A 20,421-nucleotide genomic window follows, 5' to 3' on the forward strand; every position below is an offset into this window, starting at 1 on the left:
TCTAATAGACGTGGGAGCGTGCACGCCTTCCTTAGTGTGTGTTACACACTTTCAAGGCGTCTCTCATGCTCGACTCGATCGTTTATATGTTTCGACAAATCTTTGATCTCACATTCACAACTACTCCATGAAGACTGTATTTTTCACAGGCCACTCTTTAGTAGCTGTTTCATACAGTCGCCGAATGTTCCGCAGGCTTTCTCTAAACTGGGAATTGTGGAATCTTAACACGCAAGCTTTACAGGAGGAAGATTCTGTAAACAAAGTGAGAGAATTATTACTAGAGATAAAACAAAGTCGACAGCTTCCACTGTTTGCTCATTCGGAAATGTTAAAAGGAGAGTAAAACATGAGCCGTGTGCTGTTTCATGCGAGCTCTCTAAAAGAAAAAAATCCTGATAAACATTAGCTGTATGATTTACTTCACAAGCCGCACGCTTTTGAAAGGCACAAGCCAGAGTTCTATAGCAATGAGTTAAATACAGTTCGAGCGCAAATACAGAAATATGAGACGCAACTGTAAAGGAGCAGTGGCGCGTTTACGGCCAACTCGTTTCATAGATGAGGAGCCCACAGAAAGGGCTCTCAGTGATGAAAAGTGATACGCATTTCGAAGCAAATATTACAAATTGAATCTGGTGGTTCAGTATAGACAGAAATGTCGTAAATAATAGCCACATTTGAAGATCATTATAAAAAAATTCTTTCGCTGCAGTTAAGCTTCAAAATGGTTACGAAGAGAAAGCTGAGCAATTTATTTCCCCTTTACGACACACACAAGATGATGATCGAGTCATAGTTGAAGGGTCAATAGCTCGCGAAGAAATTAAGTTTCCAATTGAAACTCAGCAGAAAAACAAAACGTATGGCCCTGATGGCATAAGTGCTGAATGCTATATACAATTTCAGGAATTCCTGTGTCCTTTTTCTTGAGCAGCTTTTCAGGGAGGCTCATAAACATGGTGAGCTCCTTCCGTTTGTCTATCAGGGCCGCCCAACCTTAATACCAAAGAGCACTGACAATGAAGCAATAAAGTGAGTAAATGGATATAGGCCGATATCATTATGTAACATTCATTATAAAATATTTGCAAAAGTACGTGCAGGTAGTTTACAGACAGTTGTAGCTAAATAGTAGGTGACCGTCAAACATGAGGAAGTCGAGAACGGCCTATACAGACATTCATATGGCACGTGCAGTCCTTGAGTACACAGAGCTATTAGCACGGATCAGGTAGTTTAGCGTTGATAGAACGTCGCTAAGTATATCACTTGTACATAACCTTTCCCTGAATCTATGTATCGTAAGTCGCATCTTTCTCTATCTAGCCAAGATGTGCTTTGCTGTGTCCACGGAACGTGTAAAACAACAGCAGCGAAAACATTTTCCTTGAAGCTGGACGCGCCCAACCTGCTCCCAACAAAAGGAATGCACGTACCCTGGAATGCAAATTGTAGACTTTGCTACCAACCTGAGACAACATAACATTGCTTTGTTCTTTGTCGTAACACATTTTCTTCTTGGGGCATTTTACAAAGAACTATCAAATCAGGGCATGCGCAGCCCATCTCCCCTCCATTCTTCCTCCGCTTCCCGCCTCTTGGTTCCACTGAGCCTTCCTCCTGCACTTTCGTCCCCACTCTTCTATATCGCCTTTATTTCATCTGCCACTGCACTCTGCGTTCTCGTTCATTCTTAGCGGCACTCGTTCGCTCGGTTACGCCGACACCGCCTGCACTCGCCGAAGGCACGAGCTATTGAGAGCTGCACTATAAAAGAACTTTCTCTCAAATCTGGACAGTATTCGGTTCCATCCTTTCAAAACGCAATCAGTTATAGAGCTTGTGATTTGTTTATGTTATTAGGACTCTGTTATCGCGGAGAATCCGCATGATTGACAGACAAGCGACTGACAGTGCCTGTGTTTCGAGAACAACCTGCTCTAGTGCGTAGTGTGGCTGGAGCCTTTGATTCCGTTCCTGAGTGGATTTCGAATCTGGACACATGTGCTTGCTCGCCCGATTTTCGTACTTCCATTTGCCTGCGCAGAGTGTGTATATTTGTTTTTCCTCTGTGTGTAAATATAATCCGACTGATTTTATTCCCAGACTACTCATAATTGAATGTAATAAAGGCAAAAGCTGTGGCTTGTTAGCCTAGTGGGCAAGACACTTGGCTTCGGAGGTTGAGGTAATAGGTTCGAAGCTTACCACAGCGAACATTCTTCCTTTCGAATTTCTTTTGTTGATACATTAATTTGCTCATAGTGATTCGTGTTACGTGTCAGACCGACGGAGGGATGGGTTTCGTTGTCGGGTCGGCATAGCAATGCTTACGTGTTTCAAAATTCTGAGTCTCAGCGTGAACGTTCCTGCGTCGCTTCCGTTTGGAGCTTGTACGGTCAGGTACAACCGTCGCATTATTTACATGTATGTACATGAATGCTATCACCCTTGACTGGCCCCACTTAAGTTCGTGTAAATTATTTGCATTTTGTTTTTATATTTAACGTATTTCAATTTACTTTACCAAGATGTATTAAAGCAGTCTGAAAGGGAAATAACGCAGATTTTTCCAAAATATTGGTTTTCTTAATGTCTGTGATGCATTTTCTGCCAACCATCCGACTTGGCCGATCTCCACAGTTCTGCGTCTACCGCATCAAATCAAAACAAGTCAGGTCCGATCATTTCGTTTGTGCGAAGGAAAGAGCAACAGCAAGAAGGGCAGCAGCAACAACAACTACAGTGAAGACTGTACACACGAGGTTCACATTTGAAAGAAGAGAAACAAGATAAGTAAGCTTACAACGTATTTATAAAGGAAGTTTAATTTCATTAAGTGATTTCTCAACACTGAGACGTTACATAAGTAAGTGGGTAGCGTGGAAACAAAACAAGATGTAATATAATAGCTTAGCAACGTTATAATAAATTGTTAGCAAGAGATTTCTTGAATTCTTTGGTATGGACGATCGAAACAATGAAAGCGGGAAGGTTGTTTCAGTAGGCGCTTTTTGTGGGAAAGAAAGACTTGAAATGCAGGTTAGTTCAGCAACGTAGGCAAATTAACGCTCAACTGATTATTGTTTCTTGAAGAAATGTAAAATAAGGGTAACAGTTGAGTAGCCTAAAACAGGATTATACTTATACATTTTATGGCAGGCACGAAGACGCAATATCTTTAGACAGTGATAGGCTAGGCAAATCAAGGTTGGATTCAATCAATGTGACACTCGCTGCGAACGAGTAGTTGGATAAAATAAATGTGCTACACGGTTGATAATGGCTCTTATTCCGAGATTAAGCGAACTGACACGAGAAGAAGAACAAGTTCATTGACTGGAAAACTTGGGTCACTAAGTGCGTGGCGCTGGGTGTGTGCCGCAGCTCAAAGAACGTCTTTTACGCCAACTATGATGGCTGGGTATATGCAACTGTATATGTGCACCGCTTCAACGAGCACCTTTGACGCCAACTTGGATCCCAAGGCAAGTTCCAATGGATTTGTGCCTCTTATCAATGAAAAAACATTTTGAAATGTCACCCGTGCTGGGCAGCGTTGAACTCGCGTCGTATACAATTAGACAATTTTGACTGAATATATATCTACGCACGCACCACCAGCGGACTTTCCCGCGGCGCCACTAGATGATGCAGCGTGTTCAATGTGGCAAAGATTAGTGCACATCGATCACAATGGATGTACATGAAAAATATAACCTGGGCGGTGATCATAAACACATAATCTTAACGCTAGGGGAGATTGCGATGCAAGATAGAAACCAATAGCAACAGAGTGCATAAATATAACGCAGTGGCGTCTAATTTGATGTTTTTTACCGTTGTGCAGTGTCCAGGTAACCACAGAAAAATGATTATGTGACATTAGCACGTCGCACTTGTGTGTAGTGCGTTCATTTCATAGACTAGTTGAGTGCGCTGACTTGAGCTCGTTTTGGTGATCTCAAGGGATGAGCGCGAGTGTGCGAAAATTACTCCTTTTTTTGCTGCAGGCTCATAGTATACATGTTGTAATGCCGTCCGCATGGCTGTCAGCTCTCTTGCAGAAGGCGACGTCTTATGTCAGACCTTCTGCTTGACGAGTAGCCCAGTAGATGGTCCTCATATGCCTGTGGTTAATGATCCATGGGTCACAGAGCCGTCTGTATAAGTTTGCATGCTATAGCTTTAGTGCTTTATCACGTCTTCTATTGTAAAGAACAGGAGAACATGAGTAAGCAGTGTGGGCATTTTGCAAATCCTGGGACTGTTGTTGATACGTTTGACGGAGAGAACTGGCACGCAGAAAGTTCTGCTTGAGCAAGGCCCTGAACGATTTTCCTCGAGGTGAACCATTACCTGAGCGAACAGGATCACTGCCGAAGAATGTTCGTAGCATGAGATTACTAGCGAAAAAAAAAATTTTGTGGATGTTGTTGCGTCTCAATGGTGGGGGCAGGCCGACATAGAACTACATAAAACGTTCCCATTGGAGATTTGCATTTTGAGAGTCCCAGACATGTTTCTACGGATGCAGCTTGCATACTCTTGATATGCTTCTGGTTAGTTTGAGACAGTGGCCGCCGTGCTGGAAGACTGTGGCACGGCCCTCTGTTGCAAAGAGCGGTAGGACGTACGAGGCCTAACAGCCTCGCGTGTTGCCTGTCGGCACACGCAGAATGTCCAGGAGAGATGAAAGCTCACTTTCAGTCGAACACGTGGGATCCGTGGGATCTCACGCATGCACAGACTGAATTTTAGTCCCAAGAACATATTGTCTAGGGCGTAGGGTACCATGCAATGGACTCCAGACAGATATACGCATTGACTGCGCTTTGCAAACACATCATTAGCACTGAGTTATCGGAAGTCGCAGGATTAAGAAAGCGCTGATTTGCTCGGTATTAAAGCTCTGTCCATTTCGGTTATCAATCTAGAGTAAGAAAAATGACAGCCCTGAAAGAAATCTCACAGCCGTCAGCGGCGTTCCTATAAATTTGTTTTCTTCGCGTTTAAGAACCGCCATAGTTACACTTGCAGCGCGGAAACATTACTGTTGCACAGTGAGCACATGGCAATGCGTACCGCATATTTTTCTACCCCAATAATAATACCTGCCAGGTATTATCGTCAAAGCGACACGAATTCATGCTTCGTTCATGTATATATTTATAAACAATCTTACTACTGCCGCTATGACTGCACTCATTATGCTTTATTCGAGCTCAGCACGCGAAATATTCGTATCTTCCTCGGAAGATTGAGAAACTGAGTTTCTGAGTTTTGAGGATGCTACTTCCAACTCGTAATGGGCGTCTAAGCATGTATATCAAATTCGCCGCCATACACAAAGAACTTGCCTAACACCGCATAGCACCTATCGTTAAGAAATACCTTTTACTGCAGTAGAATTGTACAGAACAGTCACAGCGCTTCCTACTCTAGTGAAAGGAGGTCGATTTATTATTGCATGTTTGACATTTCAAAGGAATGCGAACGCATACTAATATAAATTCGGAAGTATTTTACGTGCCGAAAGCATGCCATTATTTCGAGGCGCGCCATAGTGGAGGTCTCTGAATATTTTTTTGGACCAACCGGGGTTCTTTAACGCACACCTAAATGTATGTACACAAGCGTTCCTGCATTTCGCCTTCGTCAAAATGCGGCCGCCGTGGCCGGGGATCGAACCCGCGTCCTCAAGCTCAGCAGCGCAACACAATTGCCACTAAGCCACTAAGCCACGGCGGCGGGTTTTCGAATGCGTATTCTGGGACGCTTCGCATTTTCTCTTAGATATAAGAAACTACGACCGAATAGAAAGTGATCGATAATGTCAGCAGCACCGGTTCGTGACAACGCACAATAGCGAAAAGAAACAAAAGCACTACACATTTTTTTTTGCTTCGTGACCAGATGTCGATGCGCAGATAAATTGGCTTATGAAGGGTTCAAAGTGTCAAGTATGAGTGTGCACCGGGACCTAGGAGCTGATATGTAAGCTGACGGAGGTAGCATCAAGAGGATAGTTTCGCTAATCAACGCTCTCGCCATGCTAGCTGCCCCTTTATCTGTGGGCCAGCCCTTGTGGCAAGGCATGCGCGTAATATAAGTTTTAATCTTACGGCACTAGTAGATTAATTGTACATGAAAGGAGTGGACCACTACTCTGAGAGATGACCGCAATGACAAAAGTACCCATAGCAATAGCAACTGAAAACACTGGCGAATAAAATTTTCATCGTGCTGAAAAACTCACCAGGAATTCTCGTAAGTGAACAGGACACCAGTAATATTATGGTACAGGCAAGCGATGAAGTGAACAGGAAGATCGCTTGTCCTTTCTACTTGAGGGTTTATCCTGTCCTCTTCTTTCCTTGTGTACGAATTATTTTTACTGGTTTCTAGCTGATATAAAGTATGAGCCAAATCGCCCCATAAGACACCCTGCTGAACCGTCAGAAATTCTGCGGCAGGTATGGGGTTAAAATAAGGAAATCTAATCTATAAGGGCCAGTGAAGCGCAGGATAGAAATGAATATAATACAGCGCGGAAAAACACAAACTGGTTGCTGGAAGCAAAGAAATAGAAATTGGCAGACCGTGCACGCCAAAAAAAGAAAAAAAGAATCAAGAAAAAAAAAACGCAACCTTACTTTTTCTAAACATTCATTAGCCCCAAGATGAAAAATGAGGAGGCGTAGGTACAACACTGGAATGTTGGAAGATCACTGCAACAGACATAGATGTTTCATTTCGTTTACTACCTTTCTCAATATTCAGAGATGTGTAGACTTAGTTGATGCGTTTAATGATCTTCGCGGAAGTGAGAACAATCGTATACGCTGAGGGCCATCTGTGCAGCATAGCTGTAAATGCTGGAGCGGAGTGCCTCATGGTAATATGCAAGAATAAAGGGGGTTAAGTGAGGGGCCTGATTTTTATTAATCATATAATAAGAAGCCAACAAACACTGACACCGAGAAAGACAGGGGAAATTACTTGTGTTTAATAAATGAAGAAAAGAAACGATATATTAGTGGAAATTAAAGTGGATGAAAAAATAGCTTGCCGCAGGTGGGGAACGATCCCACAACCTTCGCATTTCGCGTGCGATACTCTACAAATTGAGATACCGCGGCGCCGTTTCCCCACCCACTTTCTTGGGTATGTATGTTTCCTAGTAGAACTCTGGAAGTGTTAGCCAGCGCCCCCACTCACATACCTTGGCGGCGGACGTGGAACAGTCTTTCTGCCGCAGGCGTTACGAGAACGTGATTAATGATTAATGAATGAATAAACTACCGTGAACGTGATCATTTGATTACGCACAAGTAATTTTCTCTATGTTGTCCTCAGTGTCAATGTTTGTTGGCTTTTTATGTCATGGTAGTACGTGTATCACGAGCTCAAGGTTAGTGCATCCAAGTATAGTATTTGGATTCTGTACCACTGTCCTATCGTTATCACCTATTCGTCTTCGTTCAGTGCAGATAGCGTTCAGTGCAAATCGAGAAAGGCTGCAAGTCACCTTCGCTATATTAAATCATGCTTCATTATTCTATTATTAATTATCGGAAAGATTATTGTAGACCAGAGTGAATAGGATTAAAAACTGGTTGTAATACAACGGTATTAGTGCATCTCACTCAACATGGAGATGGTTCTACAGTTTCCAATTATTACTTATGGCAGCGCCCTGATGTTTTGCCTGATGCGCTATCGCTTTAATGATACAATTTTAATGGCGCAACGATAGCGGTTAAGCAGGCAAAGAGAGTGAAATTCCCCTGGCAAAATGCAGCAGTGCCATCCCAACACAAGCTTGTTTGGTGATTGATGCTTTTGTTTCGGAACTATAAAAGGAAATGATGACCTCTCAAATTTCAGTTTGGCAGTGCAGAGGGTGGACTCCCTAACCAACGAAGGCGTTGTTTTGGTGCGCCGTAACTCCATCGGGACAAAAGTGCCTTGTGCTTGTTGAGACCAATGAGCGTAGGTCGATTTGCGAAAATATTGAAAGTGGATCGCTGGCGAGCCACTTACATCAGCTCAACACATTCTGTCGACAGCCATAGTTTAGATGAGTTGAAAGCGCTGTCCCACATATCTTTTCTGGACTGAAAAGACACAAACTCTACCTGTCGATGCCCTCCAGTGATTTTTTGTCTCCTTTTGTTGTGGTTTTATGTACTGAGCTTGTATTACCTAGTATTCGGGCTCCCTCACCCCTGCCTGCATCCTACTCTTTCTTTGTTTTGATTCTTGTGTACTGAGCTTTTGTTATGCTGTATCCCTAGTACCAATCCTGCCTACTACTTCGAGAATAGGCCGGAAATATATAACAAACAAACAAACAAACAAACAAACAAACAAACAAACAAACAAACAAACAAACAAACAAACAAACAATTAAATAAATAAATGAATAAATAAATAAATATCGACTACAACTGAGTGGCATCATGTAGAATGTTACAGCAAACGTCTCACAGTCTGAGGCAGTCATAGGTGCTTTATTCTTTTATTTAGTTAGCAAAAGGTATAAATAAGCTTTAGCTAACATTATAAATGAAAGTGCTAATCATGTGTAACTATTATCGAGACAGAGAAAGAAGAAAAGGATAAATGAAATGCAGGGAATCTAACCAAGATGGAGCTCAGCTGGTTATAAAGTTCCCCGATATTGCGATTTGTGTAAATTAAGATCCTGGCAACATATTTAGTTATTTTGCTTGAGAACGCAAAACGATTCCTCGCAGCATACAGAGGGGAGTTCTGGGCCGCCTCCATGATAATGAATTTACTGTTCAATTAGGATCGAAAATTTTTCGTTTCACGATTCAGATTGCATAAAGATTTGATTAAATAAAATCACGATGAGTCGTATCTATCACTAATATATCACTTCTACATCTAATCGACCAAGTGTAGGCCTTGTTCTTTCCGATGAGTGAGAACTGCTCGAAATTAAGCAGTGAAATTCGCCACAAGCTCGTATGTGGCGGCATGGGCCTTTCGCGTGACCGGCAAGAACCACAATTCATGAGAGAGCTTCACTGCTATGTTTCGTATGTTTCGCGTTAGATATATGAGCGAAGGCAGCAAAGTGGTATGGGGGCAAAAATAGTTGTCGGCACAGATAGAAAAATTAGACCGCCCTTTCTAACGTTACGCAACTAGTAGACGACGCCAAAATGTCTATCATACAGCTGTTCGTTTTGAAAACTTTATCATTGGCCTATACCTAGAGATGTTTCCAACTGTTAAAACAACTTGGTGTCACACTGCCATCAAATATTGGACATTTATCTAAAGCCGATGTTATCAGGTCAATTGTACATGCAGTTAAAAAACGCCATGTCCATTATAACAGCTTCAAAACTTTAGACGGTGGAATGTCTCTTCCATCATAGGGGTAAAGTGCACTCAAGGGAGTCTTTGCTTTGTGATCTCTCTGTCGTTCCTGCATCATGTTCACCGTGGTGCAGTCCGGAGTGCCGGCATCTTCCTGTGACTGGATCAAAGTCGTCTCCACGAGACTCCATAACGATCATCGAACTTGCACGATGATAGGAGATGGCTCGTTGTTAATTACAATCACTGGAAGGGAAAATAACGGTGCCATGGTCTCATAGGTGACTCATATAGAACTTGGGAAGGGAGGCTATTCTCTCTTTCCTTTAGGAAAGGAGAAAATATAAAAATGATTAATGTATAAAGCTTAATGCATAAAGGCAACTTGTGCAGCCCGTGTGGCCAACGAGGAAAATGGCACACATGCGCTAGAAATCTGAATACCGAGGTGAAATAGCAACTCACTATATGCATGCTATGTTTGTTTGATACCTACGGAACACATTTTTACACTTCCGCCTGCAACGACACGCACGAAATTAGAAGTGGCCTGTGTTTTGCAACATAGCTTATGAATGTGAGAATGATGCTTTGTCGCACTCTACTACGCAAGTCTCGTGTAATGGTACGCGAAATGTAGTTCTAGCAATATTACAACGTTCTTTTTTTTTTCTTCCTGGGTTGCCACACTGCATAATGTTGGAATGAAATAATATATAAGCATCATGCATTGACAAGTTCATGAAGAGCCGCAATATAAAACTATAAACTGTGTTGTCGATGAGTCATTCTTATTACCCTCCAGGTTCGTTACTTTGTAACTTCCCACCCCTACGTACACTCTCGCGGACGGCCTTTGTCCCAGGTCACGTACAGAGTAGATAATGGTTATTTACTGCAGACACAAGAACGATGCACTTGTGACACTGGACATTCTCTTCATATGGTTGACCCCAGGTACATGCAATAGATGTTGTAAAGGCTACTCCGGCCCTCGAAGTCTTCTTTCCTCCTTTCTCCGAATGAATTGGACAATGTGCGTGACGGTTACTTGTCAGAAGGTACTCGTGACAAACAGTTTTTTTTATTTGATCATCTTTTAAAGAAAGTTCACAAACTTGCGCGCATCACGATTTAATGATGGAATGATATAGCGCAAAAAAAAAATCAGGAATAAAGGAAGGACAAAGGACATAGTGCAGCGTTCTCAATGTCTGCAGACCAATCCGCTCGGCAATGCATCTTACTTTTATCACGTCCCGGTATACAGAATAATTATCGGCCCAGACGGATAACATTTGCAAGGAAAAGCAAAGCCATCTATCCATTAATAAACTATTTGACGTGAGCTTCTTAGCTGTAAACTTCACGGCAGAAATTGATAATAGAAAGTTGAAGAGGCTTGTCATAAAACCTAGTTCTCTGTTTGGAGACTGAAAAAACAACAACAACAAAAAACCTACATAATTATCGTCAAATTGTTCGTTTAATTTACCTGATTACACACGCAAAAAGCGAAGTGCGGCTAGCGGTGAAAATCCCCATGTGACGCAACAGGGCGGCACAAAATGAACCTCGGCTATACGGCGTGGTAAGGCGGTCCATCTCGCCCATGCTGCTTATGGGATTTTGCATTGCAGCGGCAGCTGTGCACAGCGCAATTCGGCCTCAGATTGTGGGAAAAAGGGGAACGCGACAGCAGTTTCATTTTACGTCAACTTTCTACGTCACAAAGGGCTTCAATGGGGCCACGTATTCTTTTCGAATTTAAAAGATAAGCACTTGCCGTAAATTGCATGATAAGGACTGTAATTATTGCCCTTAGATTAGTTGGTAAAGAAATAGCTTTATTTTTTCGTTGCAGATAATGTCCGCTTGGGCAGGCTGTAATTTAGGCTGCAATAAAGCAGGCGTCTATAGGAAATTTCTTTAACGCAAAAAATAATAAGCACGCTGCGTACATATAAAAATCACCTTCTTCTCGACAAAGGACCACTCGTGTGCTGCCAATTTCGCGTAGCTCTGCGAGAAGGACAAGCGAAAAGCGATTGCTGAAATGGGTAGCTAAATACCTTTCGGTGGCTCTTGTTTGATGACAATTGTGGACCCAGAGCCTGATGATGGGACTATTACATTCGTTGAATCCGATGATCCCGTTTGAACAATTATGGTTTCACCTGATATACAAAGAGTCAGAATATAGAGGCGCCAATTATCGGAAAGTTAAATAATGCTTCTAAACTGGCGATTGAACAACGAGCAGGAGTGTAGTCTTTTCCCTCAAACACGAGTGAAAGCAAGACATTCAGAATTTTTTGCATTCTTGAGGCAGCGAATCGTAACGCCTGTGAGTTACGAAACGTCGCCTACACAAGGGGCTCTAGGTGCTCCAAGGGCACTGCAGGGGTCTGCCTCGGCCGTTCCGCCCCCCTCGCACACGTACACACGCACGCACCCACGGAAACAGGCCAGATATTTAGACTGTACATATCCACGGAAACGGGACACATTTTTAGACTGCACATACCCACTGAAACGGGCTACATTTTTAGAGTGTACTTATCCATGGAAACGGGATATACTTTTCGACCCATGGAAACGGACCAGATATTCAGACTGTACATATCCACAAAAACGGGCCACATTTTTAGGCTGCACATACCCACAGGAACGGGCCACATCGTTAAGCTGCACATACCCATGGGAACAGGCCACATTTTTAGGCCGTACATGCCCACAGAAACGGGCCACATATTTAGAATTTAGACTGTGCGTACCCACGGGAACGAGCAACATTTTTAGACTGTACATGCCCGCAGAAATGGGCCATATATTTAAACTACATATCCTCGGAAACAGGCCACATTTTTAGACTGCACATACCCACGGAAACTGGCCACATTTCCAAACTGTACATATCCATGGAGACGGGCACACATTTTTAGACCCATGGAAACGGGCCAGATATTTAGGCTGTGCATATCCACGGAACGGGGTCCACATTTTTGGACTACACATACCTACGGAAACGGTCCACATTTTTAGGCCGTACATACCCGAAGAAACGGGACACATTTTTGATCTGCACATACGCACGGCAATGGGCCACATTTTGAGACTACATGCCCACGGAAACGGGTCAAGCTTTTATATTGTACATACCCACTAACGCTGGCCACATTTTTAGACTGTACATACCCACGGAAACGGGCCACATTTTTATACTGTAGATGTCCGTGGAAACGGACCACATTTTTAAATCCAAGGAAACGGCCCAGATTTTTAGACTGTACATATCCACGGATACGTGCTACATTTTTAGATTGCACATACCCACGGAAACGGGCCTCATTATCAGGCCGCACATAACCACAGAAACGGGCCTCATTTCTAAGCTGCACATACCTAGGGGAACGGGCCACATTTCTGGACTGCACATACCCACAGAAACGGCACACATATTAAGTGGCACATACCCATGCGAACGGGCCACATTTTTCGAATTTAGACTGTACATACCCACGGGAATGAGCCACATTTTTAGAGTGTACGTGCCCACAGAAACGGGCCATATTTTTACACTACATATCCTCGGAAACGGGCCACATTTTTAGACTGTACATATCCATGGAAACGGGCCACATCTTTAGACTGCACATACCCACGGAAACTGGCCACATTTCCAGACTGTACATATCCATGGAAACGGGCCACATTTTTAGAGTGTACATACTCACGGAGATGGCCACGCTTTTAGGCACTACATACCCACTGAAACTGGCCACATTTTTAGAGTCTACATACCCACGGGAACGGGCCACATTTTTATACTGTGCATACCCACGTTAACAAGCCACATTTTAGACTGCAGATACCCATGGAAACGAGCCACATGATTTTGGCTTCTAGCGGCAATGGCAATGGGCCAGCCACAGCCACATATTTAGCCACATACACAGCCATACAGCCACATATTTAGGCTGTACATACCCATGGAAACGGGCGACATTATTGGACAGTACATGCCCACCGAAACGGGCCAGATCTTTAGACTGTACATATCTATCGAAACAGGCCACATTTTTAAGCTGTACATACCCACTGAAACTGGCCACATTTTTAAGCGGCACATACCCACGGGAACGGGCCACATTTTTAGACTGTACCTACCCAAAGGAACGGGCCACATTTTTAGACTGCACATTCCCACAGAAACGGGCCACATTTTTAAGCTGTACATACCGACTGAAACTGGCCACATTTTTAGACTGCACATATCCACGGAAACGGGCCACACTTTACAGAGCGCATACCTACGGAAACAGGTCACATTTTTAGGCTGTACATATCCACGCAAACGGGACACATTTTTAGACTGCACATGCCCACAGAAACGGGACACATTTTTAAACTGCACATAAGCGCGGGAACGGGCCACGTTTTTAGACTGCACATACCCACGGGAACGGACCACATTTTTAGATTGCACATGCTCGCGGAAGCGGGCCACGCTTTTAGACTGTACATACCCACTGAAACTAGCTACATCTTTAGAGTGTACGTACCCACGTTAACAGGCCACATATTTAGATTGCACGTACCCACGGGAACGGGTGACATTTTTAGACTGTACATACCCACAAAAACGGGCGACATTCTTATACTGCGCATGCCCCTGGGAACGGGCCACATTTTTAGACTCTACATACCCAAGGACATGGTCCACATTTTTAGACTGCACATATCGATAAAAACGGGCCACATTTAGAGACCCACGGAAACGGGCCAGATTTTCAGACTGTATATACCCATGGAAACGGGCCAGATTTTTAGACTGTGCAACCCACTGAAACGGGCCACATTTTAGACTGTGAAACCCACGGAAATGGGCCGTATTTTTAAACTGTACATACCAACGGAATATATACATATTTTCAGACGGCACATACCAAAGCGAATGGCTTTAGACTGCTCAACCTTCGGGATCAGCCTATTAAGGAGGCTGCGAATACACACATGGTGGCATGCCGAATACGGAAAGGGGGTAACTCAGAAAGGAAAACATCGTCTATAAGAAAAGCACGATGAAGTATAATCATGATATGCACAGAGGGACAATGCTGATGTTATCGTCGTAAATCGGTAAGAGCTTGCCGACAAAACCAACCGCACGAAAAATGAAAATGAATATTACAGCTCACCTGTCCACGCTAGTTAGAAGGAGGATCGAATCGTTCCTTATTTCTTATTTTTATGGTGGCAAATACTTACTAACTCTCACGAGCTTCTGTGTACGTGCCATTGGCGTTTGGTAAAATGTGGGGAAAATGCCAGAGCTGACCGGTGATAGCGGTTCTTTTGGCCCCGTGTATGTTGCTTTGCTGCTTTGCACTTTATAAAAACTGCTAACACCTAAATCTGGCGTCGCAGTCCCTGTAATGGCCACTGCAAAGAAAGCAGTCACGTGCTACACAGTGACGATAAATTGTAATTATGTTGCGCGACTTTTATAGGCTTTACCTTGAAATACGCGAGGCTATTTGGCCATACTTGTACAAAGCTTTTGTTAAGCTCCTATAACGCCCGTTAGCATGTATGGGAAACTTACCCAGTGCGGTGACAAGCACTGCTGTGAGGATCAGAAACAGGGAGGCCCCAATCATGTTCAATCCAGCGCCTGTCTGCGTATGCTGATTGGCAGCACGAGAGAAAAAAATATGTTAGCACGCTTGACGTAAAGTAATGTGTTTGCGGCAGCATGAATAAACGAAAAAGCTGATGCCATGGCGAAAATGTGCTTGGAGTGTGCATGTTATTGTTATCGCAATAAAGAAGAAGTCATGGTGAGGTAAGGGCACCACCCTTTCAATGGAAGAAGTGTCCCTCTCTTCGCACTCATGGCAGTGTGGTAAAGACCAGATAAAATTAGCCGCAAGAACTCTAGGGCCAGCGCATTTCAACTGCGAGGTTCTCAGAGTGAGCTAGTTTGTTCTCCACTGAAGCAACCTGAAAATTTGTTGGTTACTGCTGCGGCCCGATTGGACAATGTTTTCTGGAAAAGGAAAAAAAAAGAGTGCGTTGGAAAGGACATAAACCTACTTATCAAAAGCATTTTCAAGACTGATGAGAGATAACAAAACCTACACTCACGGTTTCCATGACATCAACACTGTTGCACAACCCAAACACTGAAATGTCACGCTTAGCGCACAACCTCGCGCTATATGGCTCACTAACAGTGTGTACATAAGTGAAAAGCACTCGTACATACGGTGCTCGTCAGGTATTGCGGTCTACCGGAGGAACGATGCACCGTTCATATGGACGCACAGTCATCGTTGGCCTCTAGAGTGAGCTTCCTATGACTGCAGATTTGGCTCTCTCACGCACACAGAAAGCTTTCCGTTGCTTGTCCACTTGGTATTTTCCCAACGAAGGCATGGTGAAAACTGTGTACTGTCGGCCAGAAGAGCAAACGGACCATGGCTTAGATGACCAGAGTGGCTGCCGGGCCACACCGTGGCGCTGCTATCTCGCCCCGCGCGCTGATGGCGAGAGTGCCCCGAGTGACGCCAGACTTCGCCCTCACCTTCACGCGGGGCCTTTTCACGCTTGATCCATTTCTGGTGCACCGTTCGGTTGCTCAGGTGATGACGGTTGCGACGAAGGGCACCGTGCATTTACCGGTAGTCTAGCACACGGCGTTGCCGCACAGTAGCGGATGGCAGCCGGGCACCAAACCGTGGCACTGAGAAGGAACGAAGACCCATTCTGATTGTTGTTTTGCTTATATGCACCTTATCTTTCATGTTAGTGCATGTCACCGGCGTACACAATTTGCGTCCTTCCCACGATGCATGATCTGAGTCACTGATGATCGCTCTGTATCCGTATTTGAGTATTCTGTCTTCCCGTGCCCGCAGAGTCAACAGCCCCGTAGTACCGTAGTTGAGTAGGTGCGTCCAATAGTAGGCTGAACGCATGCGCTATCATGCTTGTGTCTTTTACCACTTTTTCGGATGCCTCTTCATGCACTCTCAAGTGGCAAAGGCCTCCAAGTTAGCAAACGACAAGTTGGCGTACCTGGATCCTTATGGGTGCTTCAAGAAAATTGTAGATTATTTTTCTTTTGTAAACCACGCCTTCGAGATTTGAAGGAAGCATTGCCGGACCGCATCATATAGAAGGAAACGCGCAGCAAGGTTGGCGCTTTTATTCATGCAACAGTTTTCAATTATTTATTCTACTTGAGGCTAATAATAAGGTAACGCATGGCTGGCTTATCAGAAATGAATGCATGCCAAGAATGTGTGCTTATTACATGCCTACCCTTGTGCCACTTCTCATGTTCGTCCCACTTGCAACCTTTATGAATGTTACGGATTGCATATTTGTGAGAGGATCCCTAAACGCTGCACCGTAAACGAAAGCTTGTTCCCTAGGTGCTCCCCAAAGGCTGGACTGTGAACGAGACTGCGTGACGGATGTGCAACAAACATTGAGTTTAGCTGTAGAATTTTCTTTGAAAAGGTTTCTCATTTTTGCACGGGGAATTATACAGATTTCTTTTCACACTAATAATTAATACACTCTTAGCGACGTGTCCAGAGTGTACTGGTTGCTGCCGTAGCTCTTCTGCTGCACACGCAGCCGAGAAAGCATGATCATATTGCATACGTTATTTGCAATCTATCCATTCACTATGAAAGTGAAAGGGTGCTTTATACAATCAACGCACATTATTTGATAGCTCCACTGTATTCCCTATTTTGTGTTCGTGAGGAAAGGTTTGAGAAATCAGAGTGACGGAGGAGAAATCTCGTTGCCGAGAGGGACGAGTACATTTGCATATTTGACTGACTATATATATTTGTATATATATTTGGATACAATGATGAGAGAAGTGAGAATAACTGCGTGGATGAGCGCGAGAAAAAAATGTTGGAACTGTGCACTTGCTTGATGCTAGCCAACAAATAAAGTCCCACAGAAATAAAGAGTCCTACGCCACGGTAAATTTTGTTTGTAAGCATTGACCCAGTTGGCGTCGATGTACTGGCGGCGAGTCGGTAGATCACGCTTCACGATGACGGCAGCAGCGAGCATCGAACATGCGGGCGGGGGTCATGGACGGTCGAGGAGAGAACGGCAGGGTGGGCCCGGTGCAGTCTGGCCCCGGATAACCAACAAAATGCGCAGGGCTTCAGCTCGTCACGGCCCAGGTAAAGCGGACCATCGTCTGCAGAGGAAGCACCAGGCACGTGGAGTAACCAGGAAGAAGGTGGACTTCGGAACTAGAACCCGACGAGCTCTCGCGGCATGCCACTATTCGTTTCGGTGCCGCTGATGCCGCTGATTATGATGGTCATGGCGTGGGCAGATATCATTGGTGCATACTCGTGAAAATTGCCCAAGATTCGGGCAGATTTTATGTATGTGCTAAGGGAATAAATTTGTATGTTTGGTGCTGCTCCACGAGCTTCTCTCAGCACTTTTTTCCTTTTCCTCGTTCTTCGCGTGTAATTTGGCTATTGGCCGAACATGTTCGTTTTTTTCCGGTTCTCTCCTTTTTATTTATCTCCCGTCCGCCAGACGCCAGCAGCATTGTCTCCTTGCCTTCTTCCTCGCCTTCGCATAATTTCGCCGGCACACCGCACAGCACCCCGCAGACCACGCACCACGTGATGAAACCGCGCATAACATGACAGTATTGTACAAAGCGCAATTAGGTTAATTTGGCGTGCAGGGCGAACCCTGCAATTTGGGGGAACCTTACTGACAAATCTTCTTGTTTCTTTTTATTAAATTGAAATTTTCCTTTGTTTTACTCTTCTGTTTTCTGTTCTAAAGTGTGCCTTGGCAAAACGAATGGTCGTTTGTTTAAACCTTTTTGCATGTTCCTGGTCAGTAGGACACATATCCATCCATAGTTTTGATGTGTAAATCACCAGCACATTGAGGTAAATTTTTCTTTGCCTGCAAGAGTGTCGAATTGCCCGCGGCTGAATTTGTTTGTGAACTTGTGTTGGGTCTTCATTATTCAGCATATATGCATTACTAGAACGTGGTCCGAGTTCCGTAAAACGTGCAAATCATTCAATATACGTGCTTGTTTTTTTTATTCAGGTGATATTTAAATTGAATTATCTGACAACTACATGTTCTCTTCAGCATTCCACGATCTTTTTGCCGGGTTAATGAGCTTAATGCAGCTGCGCCTTTTCTTGTAAAATAATAGTCAGTGAAATCTCAATAGAGACATTGCAAATGCAGGAATGTCCCATTTTATATACGTGAAAGTTTTACGTAGCTGAAGATGGCCCTTTGAGCTTCTTGTACAATGCCCTGGATAGCCTGGAATAAGTACTGCCACGTATGTCGGCATAATCGTGATTGGTGAAGCAATCTTTCAGATGCTGTTATATTTTACAAGAGCGAAACTGCATCAAATAGCTGCAACATAGAAAAATCAGCACCACTGTCGTTAGTAGAACAAATTGCAATAGAGTAAAAACTTACTCGGCACTCACTCTATGACCAGCTGCAATACAGTAAAATTAGCAGAACTCCAGTTATTCTCTTTCCAAAGAGTAAGGCTGAAGTACTCTTGTGCTACTACCTCCTCTGAAAGAGGCCGTGTTGGGAGTACCTAGAATACATGTACACTAAAAAAAGCGTCGAATTTCGTCAAGCAGCTGCTCCACTGATACAGCAACTTTTACAACTTGAATACCCCTTTTGTTTTTAAAGTGCAGATAGAGAAGGTGTCAGTAGCCAATAGAAATAGCCATTGCTTATTGAGAAAATGCTTAAGCATTTACATGCCCACAAAAACGAGCAGCAGTGTGATACGCACACAACAAAATATGGAGAAAGATCACACCGCCCAGAGAACCACTGGTGATGGAATCTTCTATTCCATCTAAAAGTGATCTTGTATAGCTAGATACATAAACTAATGAGGCGCTTCTCAAATATCTCGGGAATATTGAATGGAACGTCATCACCAAAGGAGCCAGCAGAAGCAGTGAGTGATTGTCGTCACTGCACTCTTTTTCTCGTGTTATTGCCAAGGTCTGGCTTGGTATTCCTTGAAATCCACGATTTCAAGGAATACCAAGGTATTCCTTATATCCACGATATAAGCAACGTAACTTCAACGGGCAGTTAAGCTATATATCAACAATATATTGCTGATGTTTACGCATACACTACCGAATGCCAATTTTTGTATGCAGTCCAGAACCATGTATAAAAAAAAAATATTTGTAATTGCTCAGGATGAATGCGCACTTTTCATTACAGTATATTGGCAAAAGGATGAAAAGAAATACACTTCACTTGCAGCAATTGCTTGCCGTGTTTAAACGCACAAATGTATGATCCATGGAGTAGAAATTGAAGATAGCAGTGTTTTGCTCGCGAAATTAGAAGAAAAGGCTGCAAAATTTGAGATAACTGTTTTGCATGATTGATGGCTTCGCATAGCTTATTACGTTGGTGTTTAAAGTCCAAATGCAAAAGGAAGTGCTACGTCATTGATTCGATTGTTTTTCTGTGAACCTGACTGTTGCAAAAGGGAAACTGCACGAGCCCGATGCAAAGACGCGGGCGGCATGATTGAAGAGTTTGGTGACATCTAGAAATGTATAAAACAGTAAGCGCATACCTTTGCAACACAGGAATGTATAGATCGAAGCACCTTTGAAAGATCTTTAAAGTAAATGCCTCGTTGGTTCTTGAAAAGCCTATCCAATAACTCAAGTGGCATGTTTCTGGGCAACAAGTGATCGTGTAAACTTACCTTCTCCTCCTGGTACTAAGAGCCCGGGGATGTCGCGGGAAAAAAATTGATGGTACTTACACTCTTATCCAACAATATGGGTGCGAACGATGTATGTCAGTCAGGGAGAAAAAGATAGCTGGCCTAGTTTCTTCATCGGCATTTGTGTTCCTGCGCAAAATACAGGACAGCTGCTCACTTCTTCGAGTGCTACAGTAAGGTGAAACCTTGTGTCAGATAATGTCAGATAATGACGAAAAAACGTGGACTCGAAAAAG

At 43.6% G+C, this 20,421-nt stretch overlaps 1 long non-coding RNA gene across 1 annotated transcript; it reads right to left on the reverse strand.

Annotated features, from left to right (window-relative positions):
- Positions 1-8,533: 8,533 nt before the first annotated feature.
- LOC135895837 (uncharacterized) lies at positions 8,534-20,400 on the reverse strand. Its single transcript, XR_010562490.2, has 4 exons — positions 20,225-20,400; positions 14,969-15,050; positions 11,433-11,537; positions 8,534-9,606 (listed from the first exon to the last, which is right to left on the reverse strand). It is a non-coding gene; the product is annotated as an uncharacterized lncRNA (long non-coding RNA).
- Between the last annotated feature and the right edge of the window lie 21 nt (positions 20,401-20,421).

This window comes from Dermacentor albipictus, chromosome 2, assembly GCF_038994185.2.
Source record: "Dermacentor albipictus isolate Rhodes 1998 colony chromosome 2, USDA_Dalb.pri_finalv2, whole genome shotgun sequence".
NCBI lineage: Eukaryota > Metazoa > Arthropoda > Arachnida > Ixodida > Ixodidae > Dermacentor > Dermacentor albipictus.